The sequence below is a fragment of the Anser cygnoides genome, chromosome 1 (genome assembly GCF_040182565.1).
Source record: "Anser cygnoides isolate HZ-2024a breed goose chromosome 1, Taihu_goose_T2T_genome, whole genome shotgun sequence".
Taxonomy (NCBI): Eukaryota; Metazoa; Chordata; class Aves; order Anseriformes; family Anatidae; genus Anser; species Anser cygnoides.
Genome location: NC_089873.1, coordinates 191,870,687 through 191,883,753, shown reverse-complemented (window position 1 = coordinate 191,883,753; position 13,067 = coordinate 191,870,687). Strand labels below are relative to the sequence as shown.

General features: G+C 46.8%; 1 long non-coding RNA gene across 1 annotated transcript; it reads right to left on the bottom strand.

The window, feature by feature from the left end:
• Positions 1-617: 617 nt before the first annotated feature.
• Positions 618-12,534, bottom strand: LOC106040352 (uncharacterized). The gene is made up of 4 exons (XR_010828368.1): positions 10,466-12,534; positions 10,223-10,289; positions 2,023-2,129; positions 618-974 (listed from the first exon to the last, which is right to left on the bottom strand). It is a non-coding gene; the product is annotated as an uncharacterized lncRNA (long non-coding RNA).
• Positions 12,535-13,067: the final 533 nt, after the last annotated feature.

Below are 13,067 nucleotides of genomic sequence, written 5' to 3'. Positions count from 1 at the left end.
ACATCTTAACCGTTTCTAAATATTCTTCATGGAGAGAATATCCTTGGAGATCTCACAGGCGTGAGCCAGTCTCTGGTAGGTGAAACTAAGCAGTTCCAAACTGGACGTAAGGCACATACTTTAACAAGTGTAATTAACATACAGAGCAGTTAGTGATGGACGTGATGAATTCTATACTGTGGTTTTTAAGAAGATTCATGTTAGCTCCAGGAAAAGTTACGGGTTTGATATGGAAAGCTGAGGGTGAATGTCTACAAAAGGCTAATCCATGCTGAGACCCATAGCTAAGCCAAGCAAGACAGGCGCTTCGGCTGTATATAAACACAAAGATGTCATACAAATACTGACCATAACATGTCTGAAAAAACACAGATTTTCACTCATCCTTTTCCTATACAAGGCTGATCGGTGACTTCAACAAATTGGTCTGACCATGCAACATGCAATGGCAGAGATGAGAAAACTTTCTTTGCAGACCACAATAAATTGATAAAATCTGCAAGCAACACTTCAGTGGAAAGGGCTTAAGCTAACGTGCTCTGAATAAAGGATCCACACAGTTTTGGGATTGCTTGAGCTACTTCCATTATTTATTTACTTGGCTATTTTAGGATGATAAAAGTTTTTAGCATGATAAAAGTTTTCCAGGTAGCAGAATGAAGATCACAGACACAGCTGGCGAGCGTTGAAAAGATAATATTAAAAGCAACATCAACAACGGGTAACTGGAAAGTTAAGTCACAGCAAGAGGGTCTGCCAGATCCCAAGCACCCTGTGCCAGTAGACACTTACACAAGCAATGAAATCAGAGCTTGTACACAGTGGAAAGCACATGTGTACCTGCAAGCCCCGTGAAGCTTGCAGGTCTGCGCGAAGCAGCATGAGGTGTGTTGTGTTAGTGACCCCGTACCCCCCTGTACTGATGAAGACAGCTCCGTGACTCCCAGCACGGCCAGGATCACAGTGGCATCGCCCTGCAAAACATAAAAATGAAATGAAGAAAATCAAGAGAGAAACAGGGATTGAAGCAGGTGTTTATGATATTTTATTTGGAAGCAAACTACAAAACAAACTATGTGTGTGTTCTTAAGACTATCACACACATTTGATTGTATCAGATACAACACAAATGTCTTCAGCAAGGCTACACTATTTTAATCCACCCTACCAAAATAAAAAATAAATAAAAATTTTCCTGCTTGCATCGCTTTCTAGTGCAGCGATGTTTCCTGCCCTTTCTGCTAGGTAGACCAAGCCCTTAATCCAATACCACTCACCCTCGCAGGAGTTTAAGATCACATGGCTTTCCCCTTTGTTGTGGGCTCTTTGAGGGCCTTCGGTTTGCATTCCTGTGAAGTCCCTCCAAGCAACAACCTTCATGCGTTTAATTAATCCCCTCGCTGACTGCGGCGGTGGAGGTTTAGCTCGCTACCTGCAGCACATTCCACTTCAGACACTGCTGCTTTGTTTCAGCCATACAAAAACGAAAAGCACTGAAGCGAGCGTGCACTGTTCGTGGAGCCACGGGGCGGGCCGAGGCTGCGTACTGCACAGCCATACAATGCCCACCCTGTGCTGGCAGGGTGCAATTTCATCCCTATTTAGTTTTGGCGTGAGCGCTGGTAAAACCCGCTCGCTCCCCACATGACGAATGAGCCCTTTCGATTACGTCCGATAAGGCAGTGCTTTCAGTAGGGTGAAATAATGGTGGGTGGATGTGGAGCGAGCCTGCTGCCTTCCACAAGAGCAGTGAATGACGGGATTAGTGCAAATGTTTCCTAATAATATCCTGATTGGGGGGGTTGCTTGTTGGGGCACACTGTGGCTCCTAGCTGGTGACACAGCTTCAATGGCAGGTGAAGTTGAGGAAGATTTAGATTTTTCCCATCATCTGATTTTATAAATCCTTCCTTATCACAGTTGAATATTGTTGTTCGGTTTGACAAAGGGGATTTTGGCTTGTTCAAGAGCTTATAAATGAGATATTTTTTTTTTCTAAAGCATGGGTGGAAAAGCACTCACAAAAAGAACGCAGCTTTTAGGAAGTTCTTTCTCCAAGCCTCCGTCTTTTTGACGATTTCCATTGCTCCTGCCCAGCTCCCAGTGTCAGGTTGTGGATGGACACTCACCTGCTAGTCAGCACACAAACATTGTCATTATTGTAGGCTCAACATACCAACGTCTATTCTGTAACCAATTAAGGGGCAGCACTGAGTTAAAGCCTGGAAAAATTGAAACCACTGTCATTCAAGAAATCATGTTGTTTTGCCCAATGTACGTATCAGACAGTTCATTGGAACATAATGATAAATATATATAAATACCATGTGTAATATCCATGTTTCCATAAGCGTATATTCTACAGTAGAATAAAACAATAACCAATTAAAAAAAAGAAAGAAAAAAAAAAAAAAACACACTTGATAAAGGTATTGCATATGGTCTCAGGCGGGGCATTGTCCCTGCCAGTTTGTAATTTCATTCCTAATCCCTTAAATGTAAGGAAATTTCAGAACACTGAAATTACGGTTCAAATGAGACATTTATATTGTAAAGCATTCATTCTAGATATGGCAGAGGTTACAAAATGAACTGAAAACTTACCAAAAAATAATAAAGGCTTTATTTCAATTTTGTTAAATATCTTTCAGTCCAGAAACCCAAGTGCCCTTGACACCTCAGGGAACAATGTAAGAGTCTTAGTTAAAAAGAAATGACTGCAAACAACATCCCGGAACATCTAGGATGTGCAGCCAGTACTCCATGGCTTCCTTCCAGATCTGCAATTTTGTGCTCTTCAATAGGAACATGCCGGAATATTCACTGAGTAAATGCATATTTCTCCACCAGGGTCACTGGCACCCTAAGGCCCTGGCTGGTCCCCTCCATAGGAACTGTCTGTGATGGGGCACACAACGCAGGCAAGGCTGATGAGCACCAGTCCACCTCCCCACAATGGTCAGTGAAGGCAGAAACGTGCACGTCTGCATTTACCAAGCAGCCTAATAGCCGTGTCCGCGCACACACGAAGCCTCCCAGCCATCGTTTTCATTATGTCTCCATTGACAATTGGATTTTAAAAGCCAAAGTAAAGGCTGAGTCCACAGCTACCTTTCCTCTAACTTCACATTTACTTAAACTTGCATGAACTCTGCACCTGACCAGTGCAAATATGTATTTGCAGGAGGCTATTGAATTAGCAGAATAACAGCATTTACTGAACCGTTTCAGCTCATACATTGCAAATGCCCTTTCTTGTATACTTATGCTGATTCTTGCTACACATGGTAGCAGAGTTTAACCTGAGGAAATCCACGTATCTGTTGGGCAATTTGGTTCACTCTGTTCCAAGAGGAAAAGAAAGTTGTTGGCCAACATGATGACATTTCATGTTGGTAGACCCAATAGCAGTGGGTCCTTTGTCATTGATACCTCAACAGATTCAGCTTCCCTAAACTCATTCCTAAGGATGTTCAACAATAAAAGCTAAGGGGACCCCCACATCTGTGCAAGGGGAGAAGAGCTTTCTGACTGAGATGTCAAAATAGACCTATAATGGTCTACCAAATAACACTTGCAGTAGGTTTTGTCAAAATTCCTCATCTTTTTTGAAGTTTTGAGACTACAAATTGAAATAAATAATAATAATCCTTGCTTGAAAAAGTATTTGCGTGATGACAAAATGCTGTGGAATCACATAAGAGCATCTCCTCCGTGAGGATTTGTGCAGCTACCTTCTGTGTTAAACCCTCAATAAAATGAAACCTTCAATATTAATTTAAGTTCACTCTTTAGCTACATTTTAATCTTCGGAGGGTTTTTTTTGTTACTTGAAGAGGACTAGCCCATTCATGTGGATGAGAACACCCCAAGTTATTTTCACACACTGATTTTTAACTAGCAGGACAGACAGACTCAGGCAGACAAAACTTTATGCCTTTCAGATGATAAAATACCTATTGCCTTGATGGGATAAAAAGAAGTAAGCCTGTGGTTCAGCTCATCCTTGTTATTTCAAACAGCCTATGGGACCTGCAGGGAAGAGCTCAAGAATGCCATAAATTACATATCCTGTGGCTTTCAACAACAAATAGATAGCATTTGAGTTTATTCAAGGCTTTGGCAAGAGCTGTATGAGAGATTCCTGAAAATATCTGTCTGCCAGATGACGCTTCCTAATGCACACAATGTCATCGAGGAGGTCTTGCTGCAGTTACAACTGATTTCTTTTCCTAGAGAAGAAGCCTTTTCATTTCCTTTCTGTTACAGCCTGCTACATCCGTCCCTCACTGCCAGTCTCCCAGCTGTGCAGAGATCAGGAGCGTGGAAGCCTAAATATCCCTCAGGATGCAACATTGCACCTTCTGCAGGTGTATCAGTGTTGTAATTGAAAGCTAGAAGTAAAAAGAAAGAAATAACATCTGTTAGTTGGGAAAAAAAAATATATATATATATATAAGATTTAGGGCTCTGCTTTCTGTTTGCTTACTCACTTTGCCTGTAGTTTAAGGCGTTCAGCTGCTGCAGCTCTGAGGATGCGCCTGCAATTCCTACCTGGTCTTAGGGAGCAGAAGTTACCTTTCCATCTGGCCTTGTTATAACTTATCTGCAAGAGCTGAAGGAGGTGTAAATGCCAGGCAATCTCTGTTCTTTCCCCAGTTACCTCATTTTGGGGGGAGACAAAAAAGGATTATCTCTATTTAAATTTTGCTTGTTACGTTACTCACAAGTTGCCTGTAGTGAGACTCCAGTTTTATTTTCTCATGGAAGAGAAAAGTGCCATATCCCCTGGCCCAGGAATCAGGCCAGAAACACCAAAACACCCCCAGCCGACACCAACCCATTCTACAAAAAAAATCTGTCCTTGTGTCATAGTCTATGGGCAGCTCAAACGAAAAAAGAGAAGCCAGCTGGCGACAGGAGAAAATAACTGTGCAATGATTTGCACTGTGGAGACACTCAGCAAAGCTCCCACTTGGGTGTTAAAAGTTTTGCCAAATAACCTCGGGCTGCTCAGGGGGATGTGCAGGAAGGAAAACCCCTCTGATTGCTGCAGTTCCCCTGCCCCTGGTGTACAACTGCTGTTGTAGCTCCTTGCTCTTGATGGAGACTCGATTTTGTGAAGCAGGCACAGGCAGCACTGACCTCTCCTTCCTGATGCACCTGGGTTTGTCTTTGACCCCCCTGCCTCCTCCTTTATGGCTCTTCCCCATCACTCTGCTTTATTCATTTCCCTGTCACTGCTTCGGTTTTCTGGCAGTGCTTTGCCGTCTTTTCCCCAGGTGTGTTTCCCATTCTCCTGCCTCCCCTAGCTGGTCCCCTCGCCTATCACCGCTTGAAAGCAGAATCGGGGGTTTAAATCGTGGGGATTTCATCAGCCTGGGAGATGTAACACGGAGCGCACAGCTACCTCTAAGGCTTTGTTCCCATGTAGAACCAAAGGAAATAAAAGAAGGAAACCAAAGGAGATAAAGGCGCCCAGTGGTGGTGCCAGGTGCTCCCTGCGCAGTGCTCTCGGAAAAGCGATCACTGTGAACGCAAAACCGACCTGCCAGGAGTCCGGCCGGTTGGGTTCCTTCTGTCCACAGCAAAAATGAATCTAACAGTTGAGTTTAACAGCTTAAAGTGGTGATTTTCAAGCACTGGCCTTAATTGGGACTTTTGTTCTCTGTGAGAACTAGAGATGGGGAATTTGTCACAGCAGCCAATAAGAAAGAGCCAACCAAATGGGTATGTAACAATTGCTAGTATTTTACTTAACCTAAAGTACTGCAAAAACTTTTATCTATTACAGCAAGGAAGGACATTAGGGAATTATGATGGAAACAAAAACCTGCCTTCCTTTTTTGTCCGGAGCTGTCACTTTCTCTTCCCTGAGATAATTGTACTGCAAAGTATTACAGCAAAATGAATGACTGTTGGCATCAGATCTATTTTGTATACTCCTGGTGCAACATTCAACTTCACACATGGAGCGGGTGAGCCAAGTGGCGGCATCCACCCGTGGCTGGGACGGGGCCGTGATCCTCACTGTGTGCTTCGATCCTGGGTGGCGAGCACGGCTGTGCTACCGTGGCACCCCGCTGCCTTTTTTCTCTTTGCAAACTGTTCCGCTACATTTGCTCAAAGCCTTGCAGCGGGCGAATGGGGCTCATGCAGGAAGCACACAGTGTGGTGCAACGTGCTGCTGTGTGATGACATTTGGCAGTAAACAAGCGTTTGCGCTTTGGTGCATTTGTCTCTGGCTCTTTATTAGGTGATGGAGTGGGAAACTGCAAAGCAGTTTCAGTGGGCGAGCCCTTTTGTTAGCGCTGCTCCTCTGCTTCCAGCAGCTGAAGGATGTGCTCCTGGGCGCAATTAATTTGCAGTCTGTGAAAACCCAGATTCAGATAGAGCTGGAAACATTGCCGTCACCAGCTCCAAGCTCTTGCAAAGCCACCCTGCGTTAGCAGGGTCACTTCCTCCATCTCAGGGTCGCTGCCCACGACAAGCCAGCTGGCAGCTCTGAGGGCAGTGAGGTCTCCATCGTGCCCAGGGAAGCAGCCACGGCTGCAAGGGCACCGCCAGAGCTGCAGGAGTTGGCTGGTGGCAAAGCTGCAGCGAGAGCAAGTGTGGGTGTCGGCACTGGTGTAGCTGTGTAAGCCCAGGAAAACATATAAATTACACAAGCTTAGCCTCACCCATGAATTTGGCCCCACACCTGGAAGCCAATTTGCCACCTGTGTGCTTGAAGTAGTGCTGCAAAAGCAAAGAGTTAGAGATTCCTTGCTCTAGCAAGCAGCCTGTGTTAGGCAGCACGACTGCAATAGGGCGGCCGCAACGCGAGCAGGTCAGCAGCTGGTCCTGGTTTTGCTAGAGCCACCTGCAGGACTTCCCTGGGGACCTGGCATTCTCCTTCCCAATTTTATATATATGTGTATATATATATATATATGTATTTGTGGGCATTTGGATTGCTAATTGGCTGGACAGAGGACACTTTTCTAACTAACGAAAGTGTTATCAAAGGCTGAGGAAGAGCACATTTTCCAGTTAAAATATGTTGAGCTGTGAAATGAAACTGCTCTACTAGCACCTTAACCTTCCCTTCGCAGAGAGGGGCGGCCTGTGGCCTCACTGACCACAGCACAACCCCGGGATGTTCTAACAGCACAGCAATCCCCTGCGCCCTGTGCGTTTTATCTTCCTTTTTAATGCCACCTGTGGCTTTTCTACAGGTGGACCTGAAATTTCAGCTCTTGGATAATGAAAGTGCAAGGGGAAGGACTGAGCCGAGCACAGCAGCCCTCTCCCACTTGAAATGAAGCACCGCTGATTGCCTGATAACGCTGGCACTAACAGGATCATGGCAGGGCTGGGGTCAGCAGGGCCCCCTGGAGGCCCCTGTTCCCACCCCTGCCCAAGCAGGGACACCCAGAGCAGGCTGCCCAGGACCACGTCCAGGCGGCTTCTGGAGATCCCCAAGGAGGAGACCCCCACAGCCTCTCTGGGCAGCCTGTGCCAGGGCTCCGTCACCCGCCCAGCACGCTGAACACCAGCGCTTTTTGCCTGGACAAACGACGGCTGTACATTAGCCCAAACACTGCCCGGGAGCTGCTGCTCTGCGCTGGGAGGCTAGCAGGAGATCTGTAACAATAACGCAGAGAACTGCACAAAGATCAGCTAAAAAGAGAAGAGTGAAAGCTACGTTGTGTCAGATGGGAGTGTATGGGGACAACAACAGCAGGCTCTCACTGTAAAAATCTGCCTGAAAGCAGTTCTTAAATGTTTGACAGCAAGCCCTTGAACAAGTGGTGCAGCTCTGCAGCAAAATGCCACCTTCTTGGGGGTCCAGGAAAGAGAAACTTGGGCAACATGCTCCAGGAGTTGCAGCAGGTGGCCTGCAGAGGTTCCTGCCCACCTCAACCATGCTGTGATGCTGTGAAACTTGGATCAGCCACCTCTTTTCTTTGCCTTTGTTGCCACTACAGAAACACTCATACTAGACATGTTTCTGCTGAGCTGCTCTGTGCCTTGTCCAATAGTTTGGACGTTTCCCATTACCAGCCCGTTCTGGGATGGTCAATGCCTGGACACGGGGCCACCGCACACGTCTGTACTGCAGCCAGCTGAGCTGCTCATGCAGGGTGCATCTGCAAACTGTGTCTGTGGCTGCTCACTCTTCACATCCTTTTCTATATTTAGGAGATCCTAGTGTACACAACAAGCAACCAAAGCATGGGAAGAGCAAGACAACATCAACACAAGTCTTGAGTTCAGGAATCGCTTGGGACTGCTGGCAAGTCACAGAGAGGGGCTGCAGGAGCAGCCACATGATGAGGGGGTGATGGCAGCTGTATCCACAGTGATTCTGTCCCCAGGTGCAAATGGTTATAAACCTTGACTTCTAAAGGTGTACTCAAGTTGGACGCGGGCTCAGTGATCCTTGTGGGTCCCTTCCAGCTTGGGATAGTCAGGTTTACTGCCTTGGGCAGCACTTTTGAAGGCCCGTTTGCAGCAGAAGTGACTCAGCCATTAGCAGCTCTTTATGTTCCCAAGTCACTCGAGATCTCCTAAATTTAACAGGAGGTAGGAAGGGTCTCCTCTTGAGGTGCATGCCAAATTAAGGGATTCCCCCTGAAAAATAAACCTGGAGTGAGGTAAGACCCCCCCCTCCCCCCCGGCTCAGTTATGCCCCTTCTCTGGCAGCCTGTTGGGCGGTGTGGCTCCATCACAGAGCAGACACCTGAACGTGGGGGCATATCCTCCAGCTCAGAGCAGACAGGATTCCTGCTGACTAACCCAACAGCTTCTTGCCCAAAGCCCATCAGGGACAAACCCCACCGGTCCCAGAGACCTCTGGGTGCCACACAGAGGGTGAACAGGAGACCTGGGGAGCCCTGCCATGGGGAATGGGGAGCTCCTGGCCAGGAAGGAGTACGACTGAAACTCTGAGGGATCCTCAAAGCAAGACCTGAAGCTCACAGCTGCAGTGCTGGGTCCTGTGGAGCTCTGTGAAGGGCTGCCAAGTATCGGCACGAGGTTTGCAGGTGAATGGGATTTCTGTCCCTGCCTCGGTGAGGGCATCTGACCCTGCTCCAGGTAGACATGGAGCAACCCAGTCACCGCAATGCCACTGAGCTGCCCTTTTTGTAGCTTCTGGTGGGCTTTGGATACAGTAGGATAGCTGCAGAAGATGTTAGATGCCAACGAAGAACAGATTGCTCATTTTTACAAAGTGGTTATTAAAATCTAATTGTAAGAAAGTCTCCTATTTTAATGAAGTACAAAGACTTACACTAGAGTATCTTTTGCATTACCCAGATGGAAACAATTCCACTGAGTTCCACCCACCCTCATAGGTTTTGGCTGCAAATGTTTCTACACATTTATGAACGTTATGCAACAATTCAGCCACTGAAATGAAATTCTAGCGCACATCATCCCACACACATTCATGAAAGGGGGACTCTATCTTTCTCCTCCATGCAAAGACATTGACACAAATCAAATATTTGTCATATAACAGCACTGTCTTCACTAACACTTCACTAACAGCAATATCTTCACAATTAAATATCAATACCTATCAATACCAAATATCAATACCAGATCCTTGCTGTTAAAATCCAAAATTTTTCTACAATGGGCAAACAGGACTCCCTGAAGCCCCATGATGACACCCCAGATGCCAGCCTCCTGTGCGCTGGGGCACTTTTGACCTGAATTTTGACTGGAGTTTCTGAAAGTCAGATTGCAAACAAAAACTCCTTTGATATTCTGCAGATTGTTTGTTTAACATTTTTAATAGCACTCACGGCATCAGAGCAGTACTAACGAAGAGAGAGGTTACAGACTCGCCTCTCCTTGTGTCGATATTTGCACAAATAGCACTGCATAGCAGGGTGCAGTGTTTATGGCAGAGGTAGGCAAAAAGCAAATATAAGGTGGGGGAATGAGCTGCCCTGGAAGCTGGGTTTCACCTCACCCAGCCTCAGCCTTGTTGGTGGAGTTGGGGAGCGGGACCATGCGCCGCTGAACCTGCAGCTCCTGTCGGGTGCTGCCATCTGTCACCCGGCCACCAGCCTGCAAAAATCCACACTCCTCCCCTAGCCGTATGTTGAAAGGGATGACAGAAATGTGCTGGCCAAGCAGAAACTATGTGCACAGGCAATGGTGGCACTGGTGGCTTCCAGTTGGGATTCCTCTTCAGGGCCAGTCAGCCTACATGGGCTGAGCTTACCTGGGGGATTTCCTGCAAGCTGGGTATTCCTGGGAAGGGAGGACTCAGAAACTTTTCTGAGTGGATTCTAAAAAGAAAACAAATAAAAAGTATATTCAGAGGTAACCTAAAAGATTAGCAAAATACAGGTTTCGGGTCAGTGGAAGTAGCAACAGCTTAAAAGGGAGGCTCCAGCGCCGCCTCGTGATTTGGCACGAGGAGGCCTTTTCTGTGACACACAGGCAGAAAGGCAAAGCTTCTCACCTGCCTCATCACTTGCCCCGGCATTCAGAGGGAGATGAAACAAAATCCTGGGATGTCGGCCAAACCGCCAGCCCTGCCTTCGCACGCCTCCTGCTCTCACATGCGCGCTGCCACCGCTGCCCGTGGTGGCAGGAAGATGGCCGGCCCAGCTGGTCCCGCCTCCAACGAAGCCTCCTGAGGAGTCACAGCAGGGCCACGCCAACTGCGGTCCCTCAACTCCTCACCAGAGCACAAGGGTCACAGGATCACAGAACTGTAGGGGTTGGAAGGGACCTCAAGAGATTGTCGGGTCCAACCCCCTGCCAAAGCAGGTTTCCTAAGAGCTGAGGAAATGCGGACGTGTGGTGTGTTGGCAGGCCGAGAGCACTGATGGACCATCCTCCATGAAGGGCTGGGGCACCAGAGGGTCCTCACCTGCCTCTGGGCCCTCTGGCAGAGGAGGCACTTGGAGCACAACCTTCCCCGGCCCTGACTTTGTGAGGATGTCTCCGTCTCCATATCACCTGTTTCCAGAGACCCATCAGCTCCTTTGTGACTTTCAGCTCTTTGACAGAATGGATTCAAAAATTAGTGGATGAAACGCAGACAGTGCAGGTTCGAGCACAGCTGCATGTCCCATTTCTGCATCAAAGCAGCCTAAAAACCAAGGTGAACAATGAAAAAGTAAGAGGAAAGCTCAAAGGTCCTGTTTATTTAAACGAGTCCTGCACATTTCTGGGCTGGTTACACAGAAACGACCTGTTATCTAGGATGTGGTGACTGGAATTTGAAATGCTTTCAGTCGGCATAAAGGGTCCTGATAAAGAGAGAAAGAACTACGATAAGAGCTGAGCTTTTACAGCCTCACAGCATCACAGGGTGGCCAAGGCTGGCAGGGACCCCTGGAGGCCCCTGGTGCCACCCCTGCTCACGCAGGGACACCCAGAGCAGGCTGCCCAGGACCATGTCCACAGCAGGGCCACCAATTCAGTTGTGGTAGGCAGAAAGAAACTGAAATGTATCTCTTTTTTTTTTTCCTTTTCTTTTTTTTTCTTTTTTTTTTCTTTTTCCCAAATGAAGCAGATAAAGCCGGAGGTGCAAGACAGGATGAGAAACATATATGGAGCAGAGCAAGAAGAAAAAAAAATTGGAATAAACCAAGCAAGACACAGGTTTCAGAGCTGCTGGACAGGTGCTTCTGACAGACGCGGGGAGGGACTTGGGAAATGTAACAGCTTGCTGATGAAATAAGGAATGTTCAAGAGGTTCAATGTCAAATTAGCCATTTCCCTGAAGACAGCCAGCCAACACTTTTTTTCTCACATATATCTGAGACAGTCAGAAACCAAAGGAAAAAGCATTTTTTTTGGAAAACAGAGATTACAAACCAAACAAACTACTTAAACCACCTTGTCTTGGGAATTTGGCTTAAAAAGCTGATTGAATTAAAGATAACTAATTTGATTAAGTAGAACAAGTTATCTAAATCCCTCTTTAGGGAGAACCCTGCCAGCAAGCCAGCACTTTGTTTAGCAGACGGCCTGCAGTGTTAAAGGGTTTCAGCAAGAGCCGTGCCTGCCGACACGCGGCACCTCGCGCAGCACGAAGGACGGGCTCAGGGGGCTGGCAGCAGGCCAAGATGAGACAAAATAGGGGAAAATAAGAAGAGAAATTTCCTGGATGGCAAGGGAACAGGTCTGATAGAGCATCACCCCAGTCAAAAACATCTTTTTCATATTGTTCTTTTTTTTTTCCCCTGTCCCTGATGGCCAAGTTACTGAGCCTAACAGCACTGCCTCTTTCTTGAAGTGTTCAATTACATCTCCAATTCTTACGAACTTTAAAAGGTGACAAGTTATTCCTTTTTTAACCCTACAGCGACCATGCACACTATTTGTGCAGCTAGTAAGAGGCAATGAACTGTGATTTAAACTCGTTTGTAATGAATGGGATTTACCACGGGCATGTATGAATCACTTTGATAAGACAAATAATTGGTTTGTAGAAGTTTTAGTTTCTTATAAAGGTTGCTGTATCACTTGTGTTCTCTAGGGCTGTCTTATCAAATGACGTTGTTACAACTGTACTCTTGTGGAATGAAAATGTAGACAACTGAGCACATCTGTATGTAAAGAAAGGCACTTAAAGACATTCAAGTCAACTTCACTGCCTTCCCCATTTCCAAAATCCATGAGAAGAATGAGATCGCTTCTGGATCCTGCAGCTCAGCTCCTGGGATCAAGGATAGATTTAAATGACCTCAGGAGAAAATGCTTGACAAGCATGAACACTGCAGGTCTTTAATAACTTCATTGGAGCTTTGGGAATTTATCCTGGAAAAAGACTTGGCTCGTACTGAGAAGGGGAATGTGAGGTCGGGGCTTCCACCTTCAGGTTTGGGCAACCTGGTCTGGGGGGAGGTGTCCCTGCCCATGGCAGGGGGTTGGAACTGGGTGGGCTTTAAGGTCCCTTCCAACCCCCGACCATTCTGTGATTCTATGAATCAGAAGGAAGAAACCTGGGGCTGCACTATGTGACACCAACAACCCATTCCGTGTTTATAAGCATTTGTCCTTTTGTATGAATTTTGAACACTGGCAGTAGGCTGCAACTGAGCCTGCGC